This window comes from Ceratotherium simum, chromosome X (assembly GCF_057802395.1).
Source record: "Ceratotherium simum simum isolate JZ-2026a chromosome X, ASM5780239v1, whole genome shotgun sequence".
NCBI classification, from domain to species: Eukaryota; Metazoa; Chordata; class Mammalia; order Perissodactyla; family Rhinocerotidae; genus Ceratotherium; species Ceratotherium simum.
The window spans coordinates 90,859,044-90,884,751 of record NC_141940.1 but is presented as its reverse complement, the minus strand read 5'-3'; the positions used below and the strand labels follow the sequence as shown (position 1 = coordinate 90,884,751).

At 41.1% G+C, this 25,708-nt stretch overlaps 2 protein-coding genes across 3 annotated transcripts in view; one reads left to right on the top strand and one right to left on the bottom strand.

Moving 5' to 3' along the window:
* LOC101398697 (uncharacterized) overlaps positions 1–25,708 on the bottom strand; it is a 727,039-nt gene that overhangs the window by 395,162 nt on the left and 306,169 nt on the right.
* JADE3 (jade family PHD finger 3) overlaps positions 4,892–25,708 on the top strand; it is a 130,637-nt gene continuing 109,820 nt past the window's right edge. Inside the window, exon 1 of one of the 2 annotated variants that reach the window (XM_087427193.1) lies at positions 4,892–4,995. The gene's annotated coding sequence lies outside the window, so the exon portion shown is untranslated. Of the gene's footprint in view, positions 4,996–5,135; positions 5,209–25,708 lie in introns of those variants that run through there. The other variant, XM_087427194.1, reaches the window with a different exon arrangement.

Below are 25,708 nucleotides of genomic sequence, written 5' to 3'. Positions count from 1 at the left end.
AAAATGAAATACAGTATACACTTAACAAACCATGTACAGGATCTGTATGCTGAAAATTCCAAAATGCTGATGAAAGAAATCAAAGATCTAAATAAATGGAGAGACACACATATCCTGTTCATGGATTGGAAGACTAAATATAGTAAAGATGTCCATTCTCCCCAAATTGATCTAAAGGTCTAACACAATTCCTATCAAAATCCCAGCAAGATTTTTGTAGACATAGACAAGCTCATTCCAAAATTTATATGGAAAGGCAAATGACCTTGAATGGCTAAAACAATTCTGAAGAAGAATAAAGTGGGAGGAATCACTCTATCCAATGTTAATACTTACTATATAGCTACAGTGATCAAAACTGTTTTTTATTCACAGGATAGACACATAGAACAATAGAACAGAATAGAGAACCCAGAGATAGCCCCACACAAATAGCCCAATGCAAATATGCCCAACTGATTTTGACAAAGGTGCAAAAGCAATTCAATGAAGGAAAGATAGTCATTTTAACAAAAAAATACATAGGGAAACATATGAACCTCGAACCTCGACTTCAGGTTCATATTTTATACAAATATTAATTCAAAATGAATCATGCATTTAAATGTAAAATATAAAATTATAACACTTTTAGAAGGAAATATAGGGCGGGCCCTGTGGCTTAGCAGTTAAGTGCGCACGCTCTGCTACTGGCGGCCCGGGTTCAGTCCCCGGGCGCACACTGATGCATCGCTTCTCCAACCATGCTGAGGCCACGTCCCACATACAGCAGCAAGAAGGATGTGCAACTATGACACACAACTATCTACTGGGGCTTTGGGGGGAAAAAAAAGGAGGAGGATTGGCAATAGATGTTAGCTCAGAGCCGGTCTTCCTCAGCAAAAAAAAAAGAGGAGGATTAGCACGGATGTTAGCTCAAGGCTGATCTTCCTCACAAAAAAAAAAAATAGAAGGAAATATAAGAGAAAATTTATGGGACCTGGGGCTAGGCAAAAAATTTCTTAGACGCAACACCAAAAGGATAATACGTAAATGCAGACATTGATGAGTTGGACTTCATCAAAATTAAAAATTGTGTTCTGCAATATCTCTTAAGAGGATGAAAAGACCATCTACAGACTGGGAAAAATATTTGCAGACCACACATCTGACAGAGAACTTGTATCTAGAATATATAAAGAATTCTAAAAATTTAACAGTAAGAAGCAAACAATACAGTTAGGAAATGGGCAAAAGACATGAACAGACATTTCACCAAAGAGGATATACAGATGGCAAATAAGCACATGAAAAGATGTTCAACATCATTAGCTATCAGGGAAATGCAATTTAAAACAAAGAGATATCACTACACACCTATTAGAATGGCTAAAATAAAAATACAGTGACAACATCAAATGCTGGCAAAGATGTGGAGAAACTGGATCTCTCATACATTGCTGGTGGGAATGTAAAATGGTACAGACAGTCTGAAAAATTCTGGCAGTTTCTTATAATACTAAACTTACACTTACCATCCAACCTAGCAATTATACTCTTGGGTATTTGTCAGAGAAATTAAAACTTATGTTTACACAAAAAACTCGACATGAATTTTCATAGCAGTCTGATTCTTAACAGGCAAAAACTGGAAACAACCCAAATGTCCTTCAATGAGTGAACAGTTAAACTATAGTACATCCATACCATAGCAATACCACTACTCAGTAAGAAAAAGGAATGAACTATTGATACCCGCGACAACTTGCATGGATCTCAAGGAAATTATTCTGAGTAAAGTCAATTTCAAAACGTATGAATTCCATTTACATAATATTCTTGAAATAACAAAATTATAGAGATGTAGAACATGTTAGGGGTTGCCAGCCGTTAGAGTAGGGGAAGGAGGTGACTGTGACTATATTGGGTAGCAGGAAGAATCTTTGTGGTGGAGGAATAGTTGACTGCGGTGGTTACACGAATCTATACATGAGATAAAACCGCATAATACTATACATGCAGACACAGAAATGTGTATGTAAAACTGGTGAAATCTGAATAACGACTATGGATTGTACCAATGTCAATATGTTGGTTATGTAAGGTATTACCATTGGGAGAAACCGGGTGAAGAGTACATGGGACTTCTCTGTAATATGTCTCACAGATCCTGTGAAGCTATAATTATTTCCGTAAAATTAATAAAAGAAACCTCAACTAAAGTGGAGTCCAGAAGGCCTGTAGAGGAAGCTCTCATGCCCTACTATACATCATCAATTACTCCACACATGAAGAGATCTATGCTTGCATCTCCAAGAGGAAATACAACTACTTTACTACTGAAGGCAGATTTCTCTCCAGGCGCAGCAACAGCCCAACCAATGAGAAATGCCACAGCTCAGCCAATGAGAAGCTGTCACCACCATGAACTGTTACTTTCCTCCAATGGACTTTCTTTTAGAACAGCCCCTCCCTACTCCGCCTTTTGCTCTGTAATAGCCCCTTCCTTTGTCTCTCTGGATTTGCTTATGGTTAGCCATAGGATGCACATCCCAAATAGCAATTCTTTTGGCTATTCCCTAATAAACTCGTTTTGAGTGTAAAATAACTAGTGAATTTGCTTTTTAAGTTGACATTTCAAAATAAGTAAAATGAGGTATAAAATGAGGTATATGTAAATACATATACCTTCATATAAACATTTATAATATATAAATATATATTAAATAATATAAAATATAATTATATATTAAATAAATTATTAAATATAATTATATATTATAAATTATTAAATGCAATTATATGTATTATATTATTGATATTGATGTATAATTATATAATATATAATGTCATATTTATATATAAATATAAAATGAGGTAAGTCTGAAGGACTATGAATATTTTAGGACTCACATATTTGCATATTATGAAATAGAACTACATTTTTGATATGAAAAACAGACAAAATATAAAAGAGCCTACATATTTGTTTAGCCTAGAAATGTAAATGAAAATGACAATATGAGTTCATGGTAATTGCACATGGTACATATCCAAACCCTGACAGGTAAATCAAAAAGGATTTGTTGCTTAAACACCTGTATGAGTCAGGATTCCACCAATAGGACATTACATATACAGTAGTGGGCTGCATAACAACGTTATGGTTGATGAGGGACCACATATATGACCACGGTCCCATAAGATTAGCACCATATCGCCTAGGTGTGCAGTAAGCTATACCATCTAGGTTTGTGTAAGTACTGTAGAGGAGGAAGAAATTTTCCTCTGCCTTTCTAGGTTCTTCTGGCTGGCTGAAGAGTTAAACTGGCATGAGAAGAAACAGAAGAACACAGAAGAGAGCCCAACAAACAGGCTTTTCTAGGTTCCTCCCTGTCTACCACCTAGTTCATGTTATGCTAAGGTGATAGCTCGCATCCTGAGACAGGTTTTTTTATCTGAATTCTTTTAGACGATTAGGGGTATGTAACAAGAAAAACTTTCTGAGTCTTTTGTTTCTTAAAAATAATCAGTCTAAAATAATCCTCATGTTAGACACATTTTGGGGTGGCAAGTTCTGTTCCCCTTTAGTACACACTATGATGTACGTGCAATGACCAAAGCGCCACATTTCTGAAAACGTATCCGTGGTTAAGTGAGGCATGACTGTGTATGTGTGTGTATGTATATATATACATAAATATATACAATTTGTTTTTTCATTCATTCATTACAAGATATTGGCTTACACAATTGTGGGGCTAAGCAAATCCAAAATCTGTAGGGCATGCAGTCAGAAAGGAACGATTGAGCCCACCCAGATTATCCAGGGTAATTTCCCTGACTTTAAGTCAACTAATCAGGAGCTTTAATTACATCAAGCTATCTTGGGGCTGGCCCCGTGGCTTAGTGGTTAAGTGCGTGCGCTCCACTGCTGGTGGCCTGGGTTCGGATCCCGGGCACGCACCGACGCACCGCTTCTCTGGCCATGCTGAGGCGGCATCCCACATACAGCAACTAGAAGGATGTGCAACTATGACATACAACTATCTACTGGGGCTTTGGGGAAAAAAAATAAATAAATAAAATCTTAAAAAAAAAAAAGATATCTTTACGGCAACACCTAGATTCGTGTTTGATTGAATAACCAGGGGCTGGAGCCTAACCAAGTTGACGCATCAAAAAGCCACACAACATCATAAGCTATTTGTTCTTACAATTGAATAAGTTGATGCTATTAATAGCCATCTTGGCTTTATTATTATAGGTAATTCAAGCACAAACGACCTAAATCAATAGAGGCTGGACAACGATTTGAATACATGAGGGGCCACTTATAGAACTTGAGAGTTGAAAGGGGCCATGAAAAGCTTAGTTTGTATTTCCCCACAGCCAAGGCACCTCCCCGTCGCCCTCTCTGGCACTCAGCCGGCCCGAGGCTCCTCCTGGAAGCCGCGCGCCCAGCGGGAGCAGCGAGGAACCCACCTGGAGCACGGGCGCCCCGGGTGCGGGAGCAAAAGTGGGCGGAGCCTCGAGGCGCGCGGCGGTTGCGATGGCGCCCAGCCCGCCAGAAGAGCGCGCGGCAGGCGGACGGCGGGGAGCCAGTCGGGTAGGGCGAGCGCGGCCGGCGGTTGGGGGGGCAGGGGGGGTGAGTAGCGGGGGGAGGAAGGAAGGGGAAGAGGCGGAGCGTGGGAGCGCACAGTGTCAGGAATACAATAGTGCTCCGCGCCGCTTTAGCCGCCGCCGTCGCCGCCCAACCGCCTGCCCAGCGCGGAGGCCTGACGGGCCCGGCGGGCGAGAGCCGAGGGTGGGAGCTGAGGCGCAGGGGGCGGCCCCGCCGGATCAGGCGGCGGGGCGGGGGGCGGGGGTGGGGAGGAGATTAGGGGGCAGGTGCGAGGGAGGGGAGAGAAGAAAGCGAGCGGTTAGGGGGCGGTTACCAGCCCTGCTGGACTCGCCCAGCACATTGCCGGGCCCGAGTGTGGAGCGGAGAAGGCGCTGCGACCTAGCTGCGCGAAGGTAGGCGCCCCTGAGGGAGGACGCGGCGCGAGCCTGCTAGGGGGCGTCGCGCCGGGTGGGCAGTGGGAGTGGCGGCTTCGGGGAGTGGAAGCGAGCGGCGCGGAGCGCAGCGTCCCGGCTCAGCCTCGCAGCGCTGCGGGTCGCTCCGGCTCCGAATCGCGGTCGCCTCAGGCGTCCCCAGCGTCTTCGGACTGAGAGCGTGTGTGGGCTGAGGTAAAGTGCCCGGTGGCCCCTCTGCCGGCCGGGGCAGTGCCGGGGGCCCGGCGCGGGGGACGGGGGCGGGCGCCGGAGCTCGGCTGCAGCTCCTCTCGGGCAGGAATTGAGCGCCATAACTGCTCCGGCTGTTCTCCCCGGTGCCCCTTCCCGACGCCCCCTCCCTCCCTGTCCTCTGCCGGGTCTCGGGGCTCACGGAGTCAGACCCGCGGCGGGAGGACCTGCTCTGCGGGCCTCCTGGGGCCGGATGCTCCGGGGAGCGAGGGCGCGCCCGGGCTGTTTCCACGTTGGGGGGCAGGAAGAACCGAGTGCCAGGAGAGGAGGGCCAGCGGTGCGGGGAGCGGCGAGACCCCCGGGGAGCCGGGTGCCCCCGGAGCCCGAGCGCGGGCGCCCTGCGGGTTGGCGAACTTTCCCTCCCCCTCCCATCATTGTTCGGGCGCTGCTGGTCCGGGGCCGCCGCAACCGCCGAGCGCCGGGCGCCGGGCGGTCCGGGGGTGGGAAAAGCGGGAGGGCTTTGCGAGCCTTACAGGAAAAATTTCCCACCGCCGGGCACGGCAAAGTTAACTTTTCTCCAGCCATCAAGTTGGTTTTATTCCCTTCGCCGTGGGGCAATCGATTAAAAAAAAAGAAGAAGATAGCCTCCCTCCGATCTTGCTCTCTCGCTTTTCAGAGCCACGGCTTCGGCTCTGAAGTCTGGCTTTAAATTGCACGGGGCAACCTGCGTTTATTACTTGCGAGGAGGAAAGGGGGGCGGGATCTCGAGTGAGTGACCATCATGGTGGTATGTGAAGACATGTTTAAAAGTTGGTATCGTTGTGTAGCTCTGGGACATATGTAGCTCCTAGGCTTTTGGCAAGAAACTTGTTTGGCCGCTTCTCTGACTTATCTGAGTTGCAAGGAAATCCATGGCCTCAGATGGGCACGAAGTTTTTTTTTTGATGTAAGAACCATTTATCTGTGAAGTTGAGGATGAGATCCCCGCGCCCCTCAGCCGCCGTCTGATCGTATAAGAAATCAAAACCGTGTTAATGGTGATTCTAGTGGCCTGGAGGGAAAGGCGACCACATTCCCGGTATTCAGTCTGATAAAGATAACTACTTCTCTCTAAACTCGAAAAGTAATGGAAAATAATTTAGGTAAAAACTGGTTGCACAACATCTTGGCTTAGTTGAAGCAACCCAGAATCCAATTTCCCAGAGTGGTTCTCTTCAATACATTCCCTGCAGCCACTTCTTGTCAGCATGGGAGTGGGGGGTTGGGGATGAGAAAGGAGTCAGCTTGAACAAAGTTTTGTGTTTTTATTGAATTTAATACTTTCATAATATCTGTAAACAATGAGAATGCGGATCCAGGTCTCTGTACCCTTCGAATAGTGTAGTTCTCTTGCTTTTATTAACTTCATGTGATGCCTCTCCAGAGAAGTGAAAATAGACGTGTTTTTTCTTTTTTGTTTGGCCCTAGGAGTATTCTACCTCCATAACATATCATTTTGTTTTTCATGTAAAGTGAGCTCAGAGCTTAAATACTTGAACTGTGAAAGGATAATACCTGTCTTCAAGGGGGGAGAGATTTACATGAGATCTTTGTGAAGTACTTCTCAGATAGTGTTAGCTACCGTGATTGCCACCTTGTCTTCAACTGTGCTCTTCTCTACAGCTTTGTTTGCTAGAGAAGAGCTCTTAGCCCAATATTGTTGCCTTGAAACAGTTCCTTGCATTGTTCGTCCAGTCAGTTCTGGAATACTCAGGGGTGCAGGTCTGGTTCTAGAACCCACACTTTCTGTCTCCCCCTTCTCTGAGTCACGTTGCTGTGCCTTGGCAGTGTGGTAAATGCCTTCTCACCTGGAGGAGCTTGTGAATCTTGGTCGCAGGTAGGAGAAAGTGGAGAGGGGCCTTCCACTCCTTCCTGAAGTGTTTATGATCATCTTGGAGCCAGGAGTGACTTGGAAGCAGCCTTAGGGTTGCCTGTGACCCACCTTCTGGCCTGTAGAGGAGGTTCCCAGGAGCGGAACAGGTAACGGTGCAGGGCTCTCATAGTAGTTGAGAAGTATGGGTTAGTGTTGAAAGTTAAAATAAAGAACAAAGGATGTTGAAGGCGTATAGGTTGGATATGATCCTCTCCTTTGATAATGCTTGTCTTTTCTCTCCCTTGTGTTCCACCAGCCATAACAACCCATTTCTCCCCTAAGCTACACAAAGCCATTTCTTCTTTTTGCCCACTACTTTGAGGTCTGGCTTTAGAACTAGGCGAGTATTTGGGGGGAATTGGGGGAGGCAGGAGGCATCAGGTGTCATGAAGACATGGCATTACAGGGGGCCATTATAAGCCTTGATCGGAGATACCGAGGTTGAACATTATCATAGGACATTATGCACCTACCTCCTCATGGTGCTTATATAAAACAGGAGCTGAGGAAGGTAGAGGTCGTATGCTGGCTTACATTAAGAAAATCTCTCTTCGGGGGAATACCTTACTATGACCTTTACTTACCTCACCTTATAGGTGAGGGGTGGGTGTTGGGTGACACCCCTCTGGCACTCTCCTGAAATTGCTATTATGGGGACACTTGAATGGTTTACAAGTTTCTACCTATTGTGCCAGCTATAGTGGCTGGGAAAGCTGAAGTATTCTGGTTTGTGGGGTGGGGAGGATCTAGGATGAGTGGGTAGAAGTGATGAATGAATAAAAGGGTGCTGGCAGGTGGTCATTATAGACCAAGTAACTACTGCTTTGAGTTTTCTGTTTTCTGGAATCTTTGTGACTCCCCTATAGTTATTTTTGCCTCCTCCCTGTAGGTCTCTCCATAGACAATAGCAGCAAAGGTCTTACCATCAGAACTGCCTCTGTGCTTCTCTTGGGGGACAGCGAGAAAGAAGGGTCCTGGGGAGAATTTGACCCTATAGCTAAGCTTGGGAAAAGGAAAGTAAGAACTCAGAGGGCAGCCCAGTGAAGAAAGTGGGGGAAATCGTATTGGGGCTTTGACCAATAGGAGATACCTATGTGTTCATTAATACTCTTCAAGCGGTAAATAATTTAATCTCTGCCACAACCCAGAAGCCATGGCTGAAGCCTGCTACCCAGGGAGCTCTTTGTCCCTTGATATTGGCTGATAGGCAAGGAAACCCGAACCTGGAGTGTGTTTTTTTGGAACAGCTGACAAGAGAATATGGTATCATTATGGCCAGTACACTAGACCTTGTTGCTGGAATCTCATGGGAAAATTATTGTTATTATTATTTTTTAGATTTTTTAAAAACTTCTTATTTTGATATAATATTATAATTACAAAAAAGTTGCGAGAATAGGACAAAGAACTCCTGTATTCCCTTTACCCAAGTTCACCAGTTATTAACCCATTTGCTCTATTTCTTTTTCTGAACCGTTCGAGAGTAACCAATGAGAGATCGGTACTTGTCGAAGGCATCCTGTCATGAAGGGTGGCTTAGGTTCAGGTGTGGGGTCTAGCAGAACATTGGTGGTGATGCAGGGCCCCAGAGGTAAAGTCTGCCTATAGGTGTGAAGCACACATTTGTAAATCACATGTGATCTCTGGTGCTAGATGTAGAAATCCTTATCAATTGTAAAAGTGGTTAAGATAGACTCCCCTTTTGTCATCATTCTTATCAAATTTGTTCCTAACTATGCCAAACTTTAATGTTGTTATGAAAATCCACTCCACCACTCCCTAACTTTGTAGCCATAATATATTCTCCAACATTTTCATTTAATTCATTCACCAGACATGTATTGAGTGCCTCCTATTTGCTGGGGGTATAAGAGATGAAAGATATTCACCCCCTTAAGAGCTCAACATCCAGTGGAAAGGAAGTAAGGAACTCTCCCATCACAGTCAAGGGGAAGAATATTCGCTGAAAGAGTTTACAGGGGGTGATTGGAACACCAAGCTGGTTAAGGATCTGAAGAGTAGATACTTGGGAGTCATTTGGGATGTACGTGAATGTGAAGGTCTGTCTTCTCTGAGGCTTGCTGCTCTTAGATGGCAAGGTTCACGAGTTAGGGAAGCCTTTGGTGTCATACACCCAGCACAGGCTGTGGGGTCAGGCCAGCTTGGATTCTAATCTACCACTTGATCTTGGCCAGTGACTTAACTTCTCTATGCCTTAGTTTCTTCATCTGCCAAACCACATCTCCGAAATAATAATTAATTGAGGTAATAATTGCTCTGTAAACTTTCATTTCATCTTCCCCTCCAGAAACGCAGTATGTGGGGAAATAGCATGAAAGGTATTAGGTATTAAGGTGGGATCTAAGGTGGTGTTTCTATTTTTTCTACAAATAAATATCTAATTAGTAACTGTGCTAAGAGCTATGATGGAGATTATTATATGGGATAATAACAATGACCGCAGCAATGATTTATTAACCATTTCTTGTGTGCTGAGCACTGTGCTAAGTGTTTAACGTAGGATATCTCTCTGAGGTGTGAGGCTCAGAGAGGTGAAGCAAAGGTAATTTGCCGAGGGTCACACAGCAAGTAAAAGGTAGAATGCTTCTGTGAGGAGACCAGCAAGGTACCCTGGAGCCTTAAGGATGAGCAGGAATAAGCAAGGTAAAAGTCAGCGAGAAGGGATTGCCCGGCAGAGGCAACGGCAGGTGTTGTGAGAGCACTGAGGTGGGAGAGAGATGTGGAAAGGATCCACAGAGGTTTGGCTAGGACCTGGGGAAAGAGATGAAGTAGGCAGGGGAAGATTGACAGGACCTTATGGGACCTTGTTAAGGAGCTTGTGTTTTATTCCAAGGGCAATGGGAGGCTACTGAAAGGTGTTTTTCACCTTTTCTTAAACCGTATAGTGTGTGTGTGTGTGTGTGTGTGTGTGTGTGTGTGTTTAATCCAGAAAAGCATCTAGTGAGGCCTAAACAAAAGTGGCTTGAGAAAGTCATTTCCCTTTCAGTGTTCCACTTTGTGATCCAATAGAGGCGATGTTTCTGGCCCAAATGTATAGATCTTAAGCAGTTTTTACTGCCTACCATTAACATGGCTGAAAAGAGTTGCTGTGATGCTAGAAGAAGCTGGTCCTGCAGAATGCTTCTAGGAGGGGGTTTGATTAGGCTCATGTGTCTGATGCTTTTTAGGCTGTGTTAAGGGAGCTCTTTCAGCTTTCACTTAGCCTTGTCAAATGGGGAAAAAAGTAGAATTGGGAGAAAAAGTAATTCCTGGGAAGCTGAGTTGTTGTTCAGTGTTAGAAATGGAACTGTTGAGTATAAGACTTTGGTTTAAATATATCATGATAAAGATGCTTCAGTGACTAAATGGAAATTTTTTATGTTTTTTGTTTTTTTGATGTGTGCCATCTGTGATGGCAGACAGCACATTTGTGAGAATCTGGGAAGACAGGCATTTTTTCAATAGTTATATATTTATTCTCATCCAGGTACTGCAGGTTTTTCTGTTTGAAACTATTTCTTATGTGCAGAGTAAACTTCACAGGAGGAAAACCAGTGTTCTCTTCCCCTTTCCATATATACTGGACCACAAACATATTTACTTTGAGGTAGCTGTGTTAATTAGCTTTTTTTGGCGGAGAGGGTGATTAGCTGGCGGCTGGATGATCTAGGACGGCCTTGCTCACACATCTGGTTGGCAGGCTGGTTGGTTTAAGAGGCTCTAAGCTGGGATGGCTCATCTCCACTCCAAGTGGTGTCTCCTCCAGCTGGCTAGTCTGGGCTTGTTAACATGGTGGTCTCAAAGGCACAAAGAGGAGCAAGTGAGAGCAAGCACCAGTGCACAAGCACTTCTCAAGTGTTTACTTATGTCACATTTGATATTGTCCCATCAGCCAAAGCACTGAAGTGCTTCCGTGGCCAAGCCCAGAGTTGTTGTGGTAGGGGACCATCCAAATGTGTGGATACGAGGAGATGTGAAAAAAATTGGGGGCCATTATTGCAGTAATGCATAATGATTATTAACAAATGTAACCTCTTTTCCTTTGATAAATCTTGTTAAACACTCATTTAAATGTAGTGTTTTCTTGAGGCTAATATGATGGTACCACCTTCTTTCCTACCTTCTCCTCTACCGAGTGTGGGGCTGAGTGATGATTTTTCTAGGAGGAAGCCAAAGGGAGACAGTGTGGCTCTGGACATAGATATTCTCACGAGTGGCTTGACTGCTTACTGATCTTGTGTGGTTATTATCGAAGGAGCCCCTGGGTTTCCTCAACCTCCTGTTCAAGCTTTATCACAAAAACCATAGTGTACTAGGCTGTATTAGGTTTTGTAGTTAAGCAAAAAGATGGTTGATTGGGAGTCCATCACTACCTGAAGGATGAGAGAAATATTTGCAGCCTTTCCTCATAATCTTTATGTGATTTATAGTTTTTACCTAAGAGAAGAAATCCTTGTTTGGGCGTTATAATAAGGACAAAGGATTCTCTGTAGATATGTTTTATTTGGTCAAGATTTAAAAATCTCCTTGTGGTTGCAGTGAAGAATTCAGTATAGTGCTATGAAGTGAGTGGCCAGTGAACAGCAATTTGGGGCATCAGCCTTTGGCATTTGCTTGTGAAGATTTCAGAAGTAACACCTGTCACGTAACTGAGCTAGGCTTTACGACCAGCATGTAGCCTGAAATATATTACATGAAAATGCAACTGGACCCTAGGAAGCGTGTGTGGGAAACTGCGTAGAAGGCTCACTTTGTATATCTTAGAGATATACATTCCTCCAGAAAATTGCTTGGTGTTAGAAGCTCAGCTTCCCTTCCTTCCTCCTAGGATAAAAATTAAAAATGAAAAATCCCTGACGTTTTAAAAGTCAGTGACTTGAAAATAGCCATCAGAATTATAAATACATGTACCATTTGACCCAGCAAACACTTCCAGGAATTTATTCAACAAATATTTGCATATTACTTGAAGTGTTGCTTGTAATAGCAAAAGATTGCTAATATCCTAACCAGTCAAGGCTTGGTTATACAGTGGAATATTACACTGATATTGCATAATCTTCAAAATGTATGAAATGAAAAAAAGCAAGAAACAGAACTGTGTATTGTGAGCTACCATTTGTGTAAAATAGATAGTAGGGCATTAATATATACATTTTTGCTTACATAGATATAAAATATTTCTGGAAGGATATTCAAGACACTGATAGCTTTGTGGCGTACATGGCCGGGGTAGAGAGTTGGAGGGAGACTTTTTACTGCGCAAACCTTTATATATATCTTTTGAATTTTAAGCCATGTGAATATATTACCCTGTTTTAAAAATTAAATACATTTATTTAAAAAGAGATGGTAGATGGTGATGTGCCCCAGTTTCCTCATTTGTAAAATGAAATTAATAATAATGACCACTGGAATTCTTGTGTTTAATTAATGGCATATTAAGGATAAAATGCTGAGCAATGTCTGGCATGCCAAATATGTTGTTATTATTATCTCATGCTTAATAGAACCTTTTCTTGTCAGAAACATTCATCTTTTCTCTTTTCTTTTTTGTGAGGAAGATTAGCCCCAAGCTAACATCTGTTGCCAATCCTCCTCTTTTTGCTGAGGAAGATTGGCCCTGGGCTAATATCCGTGCCTGTCTTCCTCTACTTTATATGTGGGATGCCTGCCACAGCATGGCTTGATAAGGGGTGCGTAGGTCCATGCCTGGGATCTGAACTTGTGAACCCTGGGCTGCCGAAGCAGAGCGTGCGAACTTAACCACTATGCCACTAGGCCTGCCCCAGAAACATTCATCTTTGATTGATTAAAATGGAGAAATTAAGTAATCGATAAGTGTGGTGTGTTGGCAAGCCTTGAAAGCATGCTGTCTTCCGGGGAAGTTTCAAAAGTTGTCCTTGGTGGTAAAAATGTTTAGGAACATAGATGTATGGGAGTCCTATATAACATCCGAAGGTTGGACCAGATGCCCAATTTTGATGGTTTTACTTGCCCTCCCAACATTAAAGAATCATGTTCACCAAAAATTTAGTGCCTTGCTATACTTCATAAAGAAGCTGCAAAAAGTAGCTCAGAATCAACTAACACTCATTGAGTGCTTGTTCTAACCAAGCCCCAGGCTAGGTACTCCTCCAGTGTATAAACCTGAGTACCTCCCCACAAAATAAGTAATTTGGCTAATCACTAAACGTTATTTTTATACTTTTTTAAAAAAAGCTAACCGTTGATGACACTAAGAAGGTGTGATTTCTTGGAGCCCCCATGATGTGAACCATTTATGATTTCTCAGAGTCTATGTTAAGGCACATCTTTTTATAGGAAACCTCCCCAGTTTTGAGGAGCACGTTGAGGAGAGAATTGCAAAAACTCAGCAGGCCCACTCAAATCTCTCCCTAGAGCGCTATGTCATTAGAAAATGCAATGCAGGCCCCTTTCTTGCATAACTGCTGTATAGTATGGTCTGGCTCAATCTGAGCAAGCATCGAGGGCAGAAGGGTTGTGTTTTCCCCTGGAGAACTTCTCCCTATCCTATGAGGTACGAATAAAGGGCTACCCATTCGTCTGCTAGACAGTGGATGAAACCCAGATGGTGCAAAGAGGAACCTAAATGTCCTTTCTTTTCTTGTCTGTTAGTTCATTTGTTTTATAATGTTTTCACCTGTCACAAGCCATCAACCGAGGACAGTTCTTCACCTGGGATTTCAGGGGAACTGCATGGAATAAGAAGTCTTGAACACACAGTCTGGGATGTCATCTCTGAACTGTTTCCTCACTGCCTCCCCTTCCCCAGTACCACCAACAATTCAACACCAAGTTTACCTGGAGCCTTTCTTCACAACTGGAACATCCTTCCCTCTTTGCCCTGCCAATCCTGCCTGGGCCAATTCTTCCTAATTCTTGCAAATTCTAGCTCAGCAAGAGACTCCCCCCGCCCATCCCCAAAGCTCACTCATTTGGACGCCATCCCCTACGCCATATTCCCTCATTAAGTCCTGTCTTTTCTATTCACTTTGGCACCTAATGCCATACTTCCTTACTCTGTGACCTATTTTGTATACAGATGACCTGAAGGTTTACAACTAGACTGCCACTCCCAGAGTGGTATGAAACCCTCAAATTCTTTACATTCTGTCTCCCACAAATACCTGAAATAGAATTGCTGCGTGCAATTTAATTAACAAACCAAACATCAATTCTCATATTGTGTTTAAAAAATTACATTTTACATCTTCTAAGGGCCACATAAGTCCTGGTGGAAAGCAATAGTTTGGAAAAGAAATATGCATTTTGCAGACTGTCAAAAGAAAACTGATGCTTTGCCATGCTGCCACTGGGACAAGTGTGGGTGTGCAGCCTGCCTGGGCAGAGCATAGCTTCACAGTATAGATTACAGTCAAAACTGCAGGCAGCTTTTCCCTGGCTCCATCATAGTTTCTAGCCTGCCCCATGATTCCTTGCCCACTTGTAATGTTAAAGAGCACTAGGAATTTTTTCTTTTCAAATATACACAAAACTTTGACTGTAAATAGTTATATTCTACTTGTCTCATATGAAACTCACATCATATACAGGAGAGGGGTGTGTTTGTGTGTATGACCCTGAATTTAGCTCTCTATAGGGTAACCAATTTAAATCCAGGATAAACATTTTTTATACTTCTATAAATATACCTGTAAAAGCTCCCATTAAGCCCTTTAGCCCCTTGAGGAGAATCCATGTAGGCACTTGCCTTTAGGGAAATTATCTCTAGGCTGCTTTCTCGCCATGATCTCTGTGCCACTACACTCCAGGTCCAACTCAACTTCCTTCCAGACTGCTGTCTATAAAGTGCAGGCTCTAAAGGCCTCTTCCCTGTACTACCATCCCTATTCCTGGCACTAGGCCACCGCTGACTCCTGGCTGTAGCGTCTGTACTCCTGAGAGCCTAACAGTTAAAGTCCCCCATACCCAATCATAACCCTTCCCACCACCCTTACCTCTAAACTTCCCAAATCCTCTTTGCCCACTCCACCCAGGCATGCATTCACTAGAGTCTAAACATACCATGGGTCATCCGGCCGCTCTGTCTGTACTGCCCTGCCTGAAGTTCTCCACATTCCTCTGGGTTTGTTCCATCCTGCACGTTCCTCAGGACCCACTCACAAGCTCATCTTTTTCACCCCAGTGGTTCCTACCATCTCTGAAGGCCCACAGGACTAAATGTGCTCAACACTCATTTTCCCAGATGGGATGGTATGATAGAGTGGTTAATGGCCACAAAGTCCTTGCATCTTTGTATGTACAGCCGTTTACAGTGTGACTTTCTAGCTCTTTCCGTCAAAAGGTGGAGTCTGTTTCTCTACTCCTCAAATCTGGGCTGTTCTTGTAACTTGCTTTGGCCAATAAAATGCAGCGTGAGTAACTCTGGGTGACTTCTGAGCCTAGATCTCAAGAAGTCTTGTAGCTTTCCTCTTGTTCCCTGGGAACCCTGAAGCAACCAGGTAAAGAAGCCCCAGCTAGCCTGCTGGAGGAAGAGAGATGATGTGGAGAAGCCAGTCAACAGCCAACCATCAGACATGTGAGTGAGGCCACCTTAGATCCTGCAGCTGCAGGCACATTGCCAGATGACTGTAACTGCATGAGGGACCCTTGGAAAGACTAGCAGAAGAACCACCCAGCTAATTCTAGCCCAAATTGCTGACTCATAGAATTGTGAGCAAATAAAATGGTTGTTATTTTAAGACACTAAGTTTTAGGGTGATTTGTTACTCAGCAATAAATAACTGAAAGGGTAGGTTTGTACTGCTGTATTCCCAGGGCTTAGAGGGCATGCCCATGGCAGGTTTTCAGTAACAGATTGTTGTGGATCACTGTCATCATGGTGTCATTCCTCTCTTTACTTAATAGACAACCTAGCTTCCCAATCCTTGTGTCTCCCTGCCTCTCAAACAGTTCAAAGCTTGGCTCAACACTGTCTTCCAGAATGACACCTTGCAGTTCTTTGCTCCACTGGACCAACATTCATCCATTTGCTCCCTTCACAGCCTCATGACAGGTTGTACCTCTCAGCTCCATGCTGCATCCCTCACTGCTTACCCTTGTTCACTAACCCTGTGGGGCCAACCGGTGGACCGCCTCAATGCCATAAAGCTGTTCTCAAATTCCCAGCCCTTCATAATCACTCTGAACCCTCACTACCTGATTCACATGTGCTTGTAATTAGGAGGGACCTTAGAGATTATCAAGGACAGCCCCTTCCAGTTACGAATGAGGAAAGGAATGCCCAGATAAAAAATAATAATAATAAATGGCTTATTCAAGGTCACTTGATGGCAGTGTCAATATCAGAACCCACAACTCATGCAGTAGTAGATTGCTTATTTGTGCTTGGTTCATATGTGTGAAACTGTGCCTTGCTGATTAAACTATGAAAGTTCTTTGGAGGCAGACGCATCTTTTACTTCTCCTCCCTTTTCACACTCTTCTGCTATCCCCAAAGACTAACCAGTGACTACTGGACACATCAGTAATCAATAAATACTTGTTGATTAATTGACATTTAAAAAGCAATTATGCTTGGAACTGTTCTATATCTTGTTTGTGGTGGTAATTACAACCTACACATTTGTCAGAACTTCAACTGTTCATTAAAAAGGGTAAATTATACTATGTATAAATTTTTTAAATTAAGGTATAATTCAAAGCAGTTATGCTGAAGAAATCCATTTATTTGATAAATGTGGCTAAGTGTATAGGTAACATGTTACTGTGAGAAAAGGAATTTGGCTGTTTGAAAATAAATTTGCACATAATAGGCACTCAGTAATGTTAGTTTCCTTCCTCCTTGCACAAAAATGCTTCTTGATCACATGTCAAGACTGCTAAAGAAAGCATTGCTGCCCTAGGAGATGGCTGGGTCTCAGATGACTTCTAAAATCTTGTGATTGGTTTGAAAGGTAAATAAATGACTATTTTGGAATGCTTGTGTCAAGTAAAATACATAAGCGTTACCACACTATTCTAAAGGCTGGCCCCCTAGAAACTTAATTTTAGTTTTAAGGACTTAGACTCGGGTATAAAATAAACCATTAGCCCTCTGTTAATAGAAATTAATTAAAACTTAAAAATAATACAAAAGGGTGACCAAATGTCCTTTCATTGTCATACTGGAGCATTGATTGAGAGGCCCCCCCCCAAGGATTATTTAGTTCTTTAGGGGATTGCATCTTTGTTTGGCATATTATTCACTAATGATTAGAGCCCAGACTTTTTGAAGTGACATGTTAACTTACAGATTTTTGTCTGGTAGAGATGTAAAAATTTCTGTTTGGTAGAAGAAATAGTCTGAAATACTACAGATAACTGTCCTATAGGGCATTAACCACTTTTCTATCTAATTTAGCTATCTTATTCTAGCATTTTTACTTTCAGTACCTATATATACTGAATCTCAAATATTCTTTGAATCAGTCCTACATCCTGCTGGTTCCCTCACTAATAAATTAGTCTTTGACATGTGTTCATTCTGTATTTGTATGTGAGTCATGCTTTTAATTTTGAAAATTATATTTTGACCCTCCAAACATCCTACAACATTGCCTGTGGGTCATGCTCCATCCTCTACAAAGTCCCTGAAATCCACTACTGATTGCTGGTCTTAATGCTGTACCAGCGCCTTGAAATAACCTTTGTGATCATGCTGGTATCTGAAAAGGTCTTTACAGGAAAAAACTGGATACTTCTGCAGGTGCTCAAGAATGTTGCAGAAAGCTTTTCTGGAACTGCTCTCATAAAATGAGAAACTGATGTTCCTTCCTATTATGTTATTGTTCTATCTATAAGCTGAGAGAATGACAGTAAGAATCTTTGTTTTAGGAGATCCAGAGCAAACAGACTCGCACTGGCCCTTCTTTCCTGTCAAACACTATTCCTATAATCCTCTTTTGCTAGTAATGGCCATAAAATAACTGTATTGGAGCAATAAAAATTGATAAACTACCAGCTGCCTCAAAAATCTAACAGCTTTGGCAAAATATACTGCAACTCGTTGTGATACAGCCTCCTTTTCCCTAACAGGTTTTATTTTAACACTTTCCTTTTCACACTACTGAACAGCATAATCAAATAACAAATTCAGCAAAAGCCCAGTGTGTTCCAGGCACTAGGCACTGCTCGGCTCTGACCGTGATCACCACCCCGCGCCCCCCCCCCCCCGGCAGGCTCCAGTAGCACTCAGTGTCAATCATTGATTTGCAGTTGTCCAGGATGAAAATGGAGGACAGAGCCCAAACGGAGGGTAGCAGTCTGCCCTGTCAAGGCCCAAAGGATTTAAAATGGAGTCAAGCAAAAGAATGGATCTCTTTCACAGTCATAAAAGCTTAGTTATCTACAAGACCACTGAGTATTAAATACATACAAATTTGAAACATCCTGAGAAATAGGAAGGGCAGGTTAAAATATGGTTCACTAACATCTGGTATTTATAAATATTCTGATTCAGGGGCTGGCCCAGTGGTGTAGCGGTTCCGTTCATGTGTTCTGCTTCGGAGGCCCAGCGTTCGCCGGTTCGGATCCTGGGTGTGGACCTCTGCATCGCTCTTCAAGCCATGCTGAGGTGGTGTCCCACATAGAGCAACTAGAAGGATGTAAAACTATGACATACAACTATCTACTGGGGCTTTGGGGAGAAAGGGGGAAAAAAAGGAAAAAAGGAGGAAGATTGGCAAGAGATGTTAGCTCAGGGTCGATCTTCCTCACACACACACAAGAAAATTAAAAAGAAAAATTCTGAGTCACCTTGACAACTTACTGAAAGAGGCATAAAACAAATATCTGGCAATAAAAACCCAGACTCAGAAATAATCCAGGTATAGTGCCCATTCATGCAAAGACCAAAGTGCCAACTTTTCATACAGCATAGGGAATCCTTTGCAGAAGAAGTCTGAACCAAAATTCTAAAACACCAGGGAGGAGGAGGTGGAGTGAGTTGAGGATGTGGAACAGGAGTAGGGGAAAATTTTTCAACTCACTTTTTTTCCTGATGATTATTAAAACAAAATTCTTTAATACTTCACAATAAAGTGTTTTTGAAAAAATAATCAGTTGGGCCAGCTTCTGTCATGAGATGTAGGGAGCTGGAAGGAGCATTGCTCCCACCCTTACAATTTAAAAAAGACAGACTATCTTCAAATGCATGACTTTTCTTGAACCCATCAGAGAGAAGTATTTTATTTTACTGAAGTATTTGTTGAGAGGAGTATTTGTTCAAGTATTTTGCTCATTTTTAAAGATTTTATTTATTCAGTTTTTTTCCCCCCAAAGCCCCAGCAGACAGTTGTATGTCATAGGTTCACATCCTTTTAGTTGCTGTATGTGGGACTCGGCCTCACGTTGGACGGAGAAGTGGTGCCTCGGGGCGCTCCCGGGATCCGAACCCAGGCCGCCAGCATCAGAGTGCGCGCACTTAACCGCTAAGCCACGGAGCCGGCCCTGCTCATTTTTAAATTAGGCAGTTTTTTTTTTTTTGAGGAAGACTAGCACTGAGCTAACATCTGTTGCTAATCCTCCTCTTTTTTTGCTGAGAAAGATTCGCCCTGGGCTAACATCCATGCCTGTCTTCCTCTACTTTATATGGGACGCTGCCGCAGCATGGCTTGACAAGTGGTGTGAACCTGCGAACCCTTGGCCACTGCAGTGGAGCACATAAACTTAACCGCTACGCCACCGGCCTGGCCCCTAAATTAGGTAGTTTCTTACTGTTGAGTTTTGAGAGTTGTTTTTGTTTTTGTTTTTCCCCAATATTTGAGATAAAAATCCTTTGTTGGTTATGTGATTTATCAGCAAATATTTTCTCTACATCTGTGGCTTGGCTTTTCATTCTCTTAATGGTGTCATTCACCAAACAAGATTTTAATTTTGATGAAGTCCAATTTATCATTTTTTTAAAGGACTCATGTCTAAGAACTCTTTTATTAACCCTAGATCATGAAGATTTTCTCCTATGTTTTCTTCTGCAAGTCTTGTAGTTATATGTTTTACATTTAGGTCTATGCCCATTTCGAGTTAATCTTTGTATATGATGTGAAGTTTAGGTGGAGATCTGTTTTTTACATATGGATATCTAATTGTTCCAGCACCATTTGTCACAAAGACTATCCTTCCTCCTTTAAATTGCTCTGCACCTTTGTCAAAAATCAGTTGTTTATATTTATGTGGATCAATATCTGGACTCGCTCTTTTGTTCCATTGGTCTGTTTTTATGACTTCACCAATACCACTGTCTTGATTACTGTAGCTTTATAGTAAGCCTTAAAATCAATTAGTGTGATTCTCCAACTTTATTCTTTTTAAAATTTGTTTTAGCTAGTCTAGATATTTTGCTGTTCTTTATAAATTTTAGAATCAGCTTGTCTATATTTACAAAAAATCCTGCTGGGATTTTTGTTGGAATTAGGTTAAATCTGATGAATTTGGGGAGAATTGACATCTTTAATGTGCTGAATCTTCCACAACATGAATATAGTATATTTCTCCATTTATTTAGGTTTTCTTTGATTTCTTCCATCAGTGTTTTGTAGTTTTCAGCATATAGATCCTATACATGTTTTGTTAGATTTATACCTAAATATTTCATTTCTTTGGAGCTATTGTAAATGATTTATATTTTTTAAATTCAGTTTCCAATTGTTTATTGCCACCATATGGAAATATGATTGATTTTTGTATTTATGTCCTGCTCCCTTGCTAATCTGTTAGTTATAGGACTTTTAAAAAAAAATAGATTCCCTGATATAGTCTAGCAAACAATCATGTTGTTTAGGAGTAGGGATAGTTTCATTTCTTTCTTTCAATCTGTATGCCATTTATTTATTTATGTATTTACTTATGTATTTATTTATTTATGTATTTTTTTTGTCCCTTATTGCACAGGCTAAGACTTCTGGTATGATGTTTAGTAGGAGTGGTGAAAAAGGACATCTTTTTCTTGTTTCGCCTTTAAGTCTTTCACCTTTAAGTTCTTTATCAGGTTGGGGAAGCTCCTTTCTATTCCTAGTTTGCTGAGAGTTTCTATCATGAATGCATGCTGAATTTTGACAAATGCTTATGTCATCGTCAACTGATATGAGCACCTGGTTTTTCTCTTTTAGACTTAATATGGTTGATTACATTGATTGATTTTCAAACATTGAACCTGCCTTGAATTCCTGGGATAAACCCCATTTGGTTGTAGGGTTTTATATATTGCTTGTTAGATTTGCTAATATTTTGTTGGATGTTTGCTTCTATATTCATGAGGGACTTTTTTTTTTTTGGTAAGGAAGATTGGCCTCTGAGCTAACATCCATTGCCAACCCTCCTCCTTTTGTTAAGGAAGATTAGCCCTGAGCTAACGTCTGTGCCCATCTTCCTCTATTATGTACATGGGATGCCACCACAGCACGGCTCAATGAGTGGTGCACAGGTCTGCGCCTGGGATTGGAACCGGTGAACACCGGGCCGCCGAAGTGGAGCTCGAGAACTTAACCACTACGCCACTGGCTGGCCCTATGGTTTTCTTTTTTGTGCTGCATTTGTCTGGATTTGATATCAGGGCTTCATAAAATGAGTTGGGAAGGATTCCCTCCTCTCCTATTTTCTGGAAGAGATCTTGCAGACTTGGTGTTATTTTTTCTTTAAATGTTTGTTGAAATTTGCCAGTGAAACCATCTGGGCCTAGGCATTTCTTTTTAAAAAGATTTTTAGCTGTGAATTTAATTTATTTAATAGATATGGCATTATTCAGGTTATCTGTTTCATCTTCAGTGAGTTTTGGTAGTTTGTGGTGGTTGAGCAATCTGTCCATTTCATTTAAGTTGTCTAATTTATATGTGTAGAGTTATTCATAGTATCCCCTTATTATCCTTTTAATGTCTGCAGGGTCTGCAGTGATCACTCCTCTTTCATTCCTGATATTGGTGATTTGAGTGTTCTCTTTTTTCTTTCTCAGTCTTGCCAGAGATTTATCAATTTTATTGATCTTTTCAAAGAACCAGCTTTTGTTTTTATTGATTTTCTCTGTTGTTTTTCTATTTTCAGCTTCATGATTTCTACTCCATCTTGATTGTTTCCTTTTTCTGCTTGTTTTGGATTTATTTTGCTCTTCTTTTTTAGTTCCCTAAGATGGAAATGTAGATTATTTATTTGAAAACTTTTTCCCCCCTAAAAGAGCATTTAATGCTATAAATTTCCCTCTAAGGACTGCTTCAGTTGCAGCCCACAAATTGGGTTATGTTGTATTTTAAATTTTCTTTAATTCAAAATATTTTCTAATTTCCCTTGGAAGTTTCTCTTTGATTCATGGATTATTTAGATGTATGCTATCTAATATCCAAAAGTGTGGAGCTTTTCCTCTTATTTCTCTATTAATTGATTTCTATTTTAATTCTTTTATGGTTAGGGAACATATTCCTTATGATTTCCACTTTTTTATGTTTGAGGTTTGTTTTATGACTCAGGATATGGTCTTGTTGAAAGAATATGTATTCTTTTATTGTTGGGTAGAGTGTTCTATACATGTCAGCCAATTTCACTTGGTTGATAATGGTGTTCAGTTCTTATATATTCTTTCTGATTTTCTGTCTATATATTAATTAGAGAGGAGTTTTTAAGCCTCCATGTATAATTGTGGATTTTTTCTACTTCTAATTTTAGGTCTGACAGTTTTTGCTTCACATATTTTGAAGCACTGTTGTTAGATGTTTACACATTTAGGACTGTTAAGTCTTTTGGGTGAGTTAATAACCCTTTTAGCATTATGTCATATCCCTCTATATCCCACTTTATCCTTACAATTTTCTTTGCTCTGAATTCTTTTGATCAGTGTTTGCATCATCTTTTTTCATCCATTTACTTTTCACCTATCTGTATCGTTATATTCGAAGTGATTTTCTTATAGACAGTGTGTAGTTGGGTCATCTTTTTTAAATCTGTTCTGACAATCTCTATCTTTTAATTGTATGTTTAGGCCATTATACTTAATGTAATTATTGATATGCTTGGTTTAGGCCTACCATTTTATTATTTCTTTTCTTTGTGTTACCTCTGTTATTATTTCCACTTTTTTCCCACCTTCCTGCCTTCTTTTCATTATTTAAACTTTTTTTCGTGCCCCATTTTAATTTATCGACTGTGAATTTTTTAGTTTATCCCTTTGCATATTTTGGTTGCTCTAGGGATTATTATATATTTATATTATTTTACATATATATATATATGTATATGTATTTAGCTTTGCACAGTCTACATAGAATCAACACTTGACCACTTCAGGAGGAATGCAGAAACCTTACCACCCTATAGGTCCCTTTACCCTCCTCCATTTATGTTATAGTTGTCTTACATATTACATCTATACCTGTTGAAAATCCCTTCACACATTGTTATCATTTTCGCTATCAGCTGCCAAACATATTTTAAAGAACTCAAGAATAGTCTATTATATTTGCCCAAATATTTGCCATTTATGTTGCTTTTTCTTCATTACTAATGTTCTAAATTTGTTTCTGCTATAATTTCTCAACTGTCTGAAGAACTTCCTGTAGCAGTTCTTTTACAGCAAGGTGCTGGCTATAAATTCTCATTCCTGAAGGATATTTTTGCTAGTTGTAGAATTATATGTTGACAGTTCTGTTTTCCCACACTTCAAACATGTTTTGCCATTTCCTCCCGACTTCCATGGTTTCTGATGAAAAATGCACTATAATTCAAATTGTTGTACCCCTATAAGGTAATGTGTTATTTTTCTCTGCTTTCAAGATTTTTTTCTTAGTGTTTAGGTTCGATAGTTTGATTTGGATATGTCTGGACATGGATTTCTTTGGGTTTATTCTGTTTGGGGTTTTTCGCTGCTCAGGCTAATCAGAATATCATAAGTCGGCTCTAGATTCCAGAATAGACTGGAATAATAATGATAAAAGACTTATTTTGAAAGTGTCTTTGCTTCATAGGGACCTGCACACAGTAGAAATAGAAATATTTGCTATATATCCCAGACAGAATTTAACATTAGTTTAATAAAGTGTACTTATAATTCCAGCTCCCTTTCAATGATGTGGAAGATTGTTGCGAATGGACTGGACTGGAGGGAATTGACCCTCAGAGAGAACGAGTGAATTTTGTAGCTTTACAAACGTAAAGTTGCAGGTCTATAAGTTAGTTTTTCAAGTTCTGTTTACACTATAGTATGTTGCTATGCACTTACAGAGTTTGCCCTTCCTCCCAAGCTGAAACTTTAACTTAAGTTAATGGTGAGATGCTAGTTTGAAATGTCTACTTTTATTTTTTTATCAGAGAAAGGCTGAAATTTTAAATTCTTTCAGAGAGGCATCAACTCTTGGTTTGAGCAGGGATTGGTACACTACAGTCTGCCGGCCAAAGCTAGCCAAAGCTGGCCCACTACCTGTTTTCATTTAGCCCACAAGCTAAGAATGGATTTTTCTGTTTTTAAATGGTTGAAAAAAATCAAAAGAAGAATAATATTCCATGACGTGAAAATTACATGAAATTTGGAATGATAGGTTTCAAAAGACTATTAAATTTACACTTGATTTTTGTCACATTTCTAATTCCTACATTCACCTAATGGTGTCTTTTGCATATAGGTAAGTTCTATAGTATTTGTTTCCCTCTTCCTCAAACCATGTTTGTATTTATTAGTAAGGATTAAGTTAATTTTTTAAAAATTTCTTTAACCACCTTAATCATTCTTACTACTTTTTTGAGAATTCCTTTTCCATTGTCTATAATTTTTCTAATAATTGGATGAATACATGGTGGTACAGAATACAGGAGCCTGCTGGGTAACCTCTTCATGGTATTCACCAGTGGCCATGCCTTTTAGAAGAGTGTCTGGCTTGGGAAAACATGGTGAATGATAAAGAGTTGAAAGCAAGACTTCAGAGTAGCAGGTAAAAGATTATGATCACTAATTCTGCAAAAGAGAAGATTAAGAGGGTACCCCTTCGGTACTTGGGACATTTTAAACAGAATTTGGTCTTGGCCAGTTATAATTATGAGTACTAAAAATAATATAAAGACTTCTTTCCTGTGATGGTTTTAGGAAAAGAAGGAAATATTTCTAACAACTGTTGAAATGGATCCCAAAGGGATATAGTAGAATTCCCCAGCTGGGCCTGAGAAAAAAATTCCATAGTCTCCCTTTTCGGGGTTCAGGTAAATGTAGAGGACTTAAGGGGCAGTGGGCAGGATTGAGGAGGCGTGTTCTTACATCGTCATTCGGCCCTCCCACAGAAGTCATGACATAGGGGAGAAGTATGGCTTTGGGAATCAGTCCATGGGTTCAAATCTCAGCTCCCTCATCTCTCACTGAGGCTCTTTTGTATAAATGGATAATATCATGTGATAGATATGATTAAGTGAATTAAAGTAGGTGAAGCATCTACAACAGCTAAGATGCCCCCTTGAGTATAGTCCTCCATGCCACTCTTCACAGTCTATCCCTAGCTTGGCTCCCCAAACTCACTGCTCATTAGTGTCTCATACTACTCTGTAGTCTATCATACAGAATTACTTACAGGTTTTTTTTGTCTGTTAGGTTTTTTTTTTTTTTTT